Below are 5,098 nucleotides of genomic sequence, written 5' to 3'. Positions count from 1 at the left end.
AATCGATTAAATCATGCCTTAATCGATTAACAACATATTTCTAAGTGAATTTTCAATTTATAAAACTCAAATACGTTATGCACTTAATTTATACATGTTCAATACTAAGTTTATGCCTAGGATGCACATATTACATGTATTTATATGATGCATGAACATATTATATATGACATATCTCAAAACTTAAAATGATTTAAGGTTTTATGCATATTAGACATGCATAGAGTTTACCTAAGCCTTAGACTCAACCTAAACTAACTATTAGTCTAAGTCTAATACCAATCTAGAGACTTAAGCATGCTGATTTGTTGATGATCTTCAAGCTTTCATAATCACAAGTTGTCCTCATCAAAACTAAACACATAGAGAGAGCTTTCTAAAGTGCTATCTTGACATGCGCACTTTCAGAGAGGTGCTCTTTTGATCTTCTTCCTGGTTGAATCAAAGATTTCAAGCTGACCATCCTGCATACTCACAGAGAACCCCTTTTCTAATAGTTGACCAAGGCTGATCAAGTTGTGACTCATGTTTGGCACAAAAAGCACTTCAGAAATCAAAGCATTACAACCATCTTTTCTTTTGATCACAACATCTCCAATCCCTTCTGCTTGGATAATTCTGTTATCAGCAAACCTTACTTTGCTCTTCTTGCTAGCATCAAATTGACAAGCCATTATTTATGGTCTGTCATGTGATTGGAGTACCTAGAGTCCACATACTAGATTTCTTCACTACTATTGCCTTGGCTTGTTGTCATCATTAACAAGATGGGTGAATCATCATCAAGATAGTTATTATCTTCCTTCACCATGTGAGCTTCATCATGGTGCTGTCTATTGTGAGTATCAGAATATCTTGGTTGTGCTTGACACTCAGAAGAGAAGTGGCCCAATTTACTGCAATTGAAGCACTTCACTCTTTTTCTGTCTACTTTCTTCTTTCCTCCCCTCCAACTGCTTCCACTTCCTCTCTTTGAGTAAGTTGATGCTTGATCAAGATCAGTTCTTTCTTGATCTTGAAATCCAAAGCTGTCAGAGTTCTTCCCCCTGTAGTCTTTCCCCTACCTCAGTTTCTTTCACCATTCTTACCAAAGTATATTCCCTTCTTGTAAGTCTGAGCTTGCAATGCTTGTCTGGCTTTATTAGTTGATCTCCCAATGAGTCTTTGCTCATGAGCCTCGAGGGAGCCCTGAAGATCTTCTAGCTTCAAATCTTCAAGTCTTTTTTTTATTCTTAATAGCAACAACTATATGATCAAAATTTTGGGTAAGAGTTCTCAAGATCTTTTCAACAATTACTTGATCAAATGTAACTTCACCACAAGCCTTCATCTAGTTTGTAAGACAAATGATCTTGTTGAAGAACTGGGCAACCTTTTCATTCAACTCCATCTGCATCAATTCATATTGGTGCCTCATGGTTTGGAGTCTAATCTTCTTCAATTGTTCCGCTCCCTTGTTACATTTCTCTAAAATTTGCCAAGCCTCTTGTGAAGATTGTGCTGAAGCAACCTTCTCAAAGTGTGCTTCATCACCATACTGATGAAGAAGGCACATGGCTTTGCAATCCTTCCTTTTGTTCTCCTTGTGTGCCAATCTTTGTTTTTCTGATGAATCTGCCTCAAGTTGAGGGTAACGAAGCTCAACAATTTCTTAGATTTCTTGAAACCCCATGATTGACCTTATTTGAATGCTCCATATATTCCAATTTTTGTCATTAAGGACATGTAGGCTAGCTGGAAAGCTTGTGCTTGTGTGCGCCATTCAAGAAAAGAAAGAGAAGGAAATTGGAGAGGGTTGAGTGCCTAGGATCTCACTTGTGCTCTTGATACCAATTTGTTGGAGAAACTTGAGTTCTCTCCATGCCTTGAATAAGAAGTTTGAGGAATAAGAAGAAGAATGGAGAGAAACTGTGAGGCTGAGTTAAGGAGAAGAAGATTAGAATTAGGAAAATAGTATATTAGAGAGAAGAAAATGATTGTAAGAATTTAACAATGATTCATATATTGACTATTCAACTAATCATGATGCACAAGCTATTTATAGTAAGCTCATACTCAACTAACAAAACTAACTTTTAAAAACTAGCCAATTATAGAAACCGACTAACTAACTATGTCTAACAAGTACAAAACCCAAAAATAAACTTCAACGCAAAAAAATAAATATTGACAACAATATGTATAAAAAATATTTAAAAAAAGCATATTCATATTAGCACATATTGAAGTACATATATTGACTATTTTTTATTGTGGGAAAAATGGTTGAAGAATAGGTGAAAAAACTCTATTGGCACAAAGTTCTTGTCCCACTTTTTTTTATGGATTCCACTCGCATATTTCGTTCGAGAAGAATAGAAGTAGAGGATCTCATTTCTCCATTATGATTTCATGCATATGTGTTTTTATTCATCTGTTTTGTATTGTTGCATGTCGATTATTTCATCCATTTTGTGCATTTGTAGATCTCGAAATGAAAAAAATGTTAGTTGATCTAGTGTAGGTGAAGAAATGAATGGAGGAAGAGCAAGATACACAAAATAAAAAAAAATGCATGAAGTAAGAATACATAAAACATTCAAATCTCACAAAATCATGTCTTTTTAGAAACATATGAGTAAAACCATAGAGAGAATAAAATGCAGAAAATAAGGACAAATAAAACATTCAAATGTGAAAAAAATGGTCTCTTCTTAGTGAAAAGATGAGGAGTGAAGGAGAGAACATACATTTAGAAGGAGAAAGAAAAAAATAGCACTTTGAAAGAGAAAAGGACGAGTGATAGAGAGAAATGGAGAAAGTGATGAGTGTAGGACAGATCAAAAAAAGAGATCACTTAAAATTGATGTTTGAAATTTGAAATGGAGATGTGACCCTTCAATAGTTTTGAAGGACAAAAATATCCCTAACAAAAACTTAACACCAACTGTACGCCAAAACCCATTTTAGTAAATGTCACTTATATTAACAATAAATGAGCCTATAGATAGCATTATTTTATGGGAATGGAGTATCTCCTTGTATAAGGAGATAAGTTATCTCCTCATACCAGTGAATTGATGACATGTGTCATGTTTCATCATTTTCTATAAAAATATTTTTAAAAATAAAACAAAAATAGCACACATGTCACATTTTTACTGGCTAGAGGAGATAAGTTATCTCCTGATATGAGGAGATACATTATTCTCTAATAAAAGGGAATGAAGTATCTCCTTGTATAAAGAGATAAATTATCTCATCCTACCAGTAAAATCGTGACATGTGTCATGTTTCATCATTTTCTATAAAAATATTTTTAAAAATAAAAAAAATAACACACATGTCACAAGTAACATGTGTATTATTAACCATATAACTCCATAAGTAATAGATGTGTTTTTAACTTTGCAAAAAAAAATAACATTTGTCTACTATTTATTTAATAAGAATAGAAGGGGCAATGATATTATCATAAAAGACATCTTCAAACACTAACACTTGGAATACTAGAGGTATAATTGTAATATAAAATTTAAATTGATTTAAAAAAAACTAAAACGTTTTCCCTTCAAAGTATTTACTAAAATATCCTTTACTTTTTTTTATTCTCTTCACTATTCATGGGTCATTACATTTTACTGTTAAATATTTTTTTAATAGTTGTTGCGGCCACTAGATAATAATAGTACAATAAAATAAGAGAATAATGTATCTCCTCATATCAGGAGATAACTTATCTCCTCTAGCCAGTAAAAATGTGACATGTGTGTTATTTTTGTTTTATTTTTAAAAATATTTTTATAGAAAATGATGAAACATGATACATGTCATCAATTCACTGGTATGAGGAGATAACTTATCTCCTTATACAAGGAGATACTCCATTCCCTTTTGTATTATTAAGAATATGATGCATTTGCATGATCCAAACCTATTCATAAAGAAAATAAACAGTAAGGATATTACAAAATTTCCTATTAAAATTTTTACAATGAAAATACATATAATCTATCTAATATATATTTCTTCTTTCTGCCAATGCCATTAAATGAGAAGCCCAGTGAAAACAATGGCTCTCTAACATCAATAAGTTTTAAGATTGCGTCCTTAGAACCTTAGAGATAGAAGTAGCTTTAGTAAGTACTATACTACTATATGGTACTTACTTTTTCAGAGTCACACAAAAAAACATGCTGTTCCTATCCGGCGAACCAAAGGTCATGTTTAGACGCCGAGGTGGCCCCACTTGTAGGGACCACCGAAGTTGGCCCAGGAGACAACATGCCTTCCGTACTCCACCAACCTACCTGCCAGCGCAACAGACGGGTTGCAGAGCAGGCTAAGAGACAAGAAGGGCACAGTGTACGACCCAACAGGCCGCCTGACACGGGAAAAGCATCTCCAGACAGCACCTTCGGTCGGCCACGCGTCGCACCACCAGCCAAGAGCCCAAGGTCAACTCTCACCCCTATAAATAGAAGTATCTACCAACAGGAAGTATCTTAACCTCAACTCCTAGACTCTCTAATATTATTCTTCTTGTCACTCACTCTCTACTTCATATACTGACTTGATCGTCGGAGAACCTTTTCAGGTACCTCCACCGACGGGTCCAACTCTTTGCTGCCTTCAGTCACCCTGGCGATCGCTTCCTACCTCTTCATCAACATCTGACTCATCATTGTCCGTACTCTTGTGTTCTGATAAAGAACACATGCATAGTAGCAATTGCCTCAAACTCACTAGAGACAAATCTTGAGATGTAGATTCTCTATCAAGTCTCTTTGAAGTATATGTGAATCAACTCTCCATCAAACTTTTACACCCCATGTTTGAATTTCTTTTTCTTCTTTGTCAAATGCTTTCAAGTGAAAGACTAGGTAATAAGTAATTACATAGATAAACAAATGTTATTATGCATATAAAAATTTAAAATAGGCAAAACAGTTGCACCTGATTATAAAATTTATACATATACCATAAACCAACACATTAAAATCTCTCCCAATCATTTTTGTTTCCCTTCCCTCCAAAAGGGAGGAGGGGCTAAAAAATTACCAAAACATTTTTAAAATTTCTCTCAACTCCCCTTTAAAATAAATGTAATTTTCTCCCC

General features: G+C 34.2%; 1 protein-coding gene across 1 annotated transcript in view; it reads left to right on the top strand.

Annotated features, from left to right (window-relative positions):
- Nucleotides 1-5,098, top strand: part of LOC109346067 (pentatricopeptide repeat-containing protein At3g46790, chloroplastic-like) — a 28,204-nt gene that overhangs the window by 22,181 nt on the left and 925 nt on the right. The window lies entirely within an intron of this gene.

The sequence above is a fragment of the Lupinus angustifolius genome, chromosome LG04 (assembly GCF_001865875.1).
Source record: "Lupinus angustifolius cultivar Tanjil chromosome LG04, LupAngTanjil_v1.0, whole genome shotgun sequence".
Classification (NCBI taxonomy): Eukaryota; Viridiplantae; Streptophyta; class Magnoliopsida; order Fabales; family Fabaceae; genus Lupinus; species Lupinus angustifolius.
This window is presented reverse-complemented; position numbering and strand designations above follow the sequence as displayed.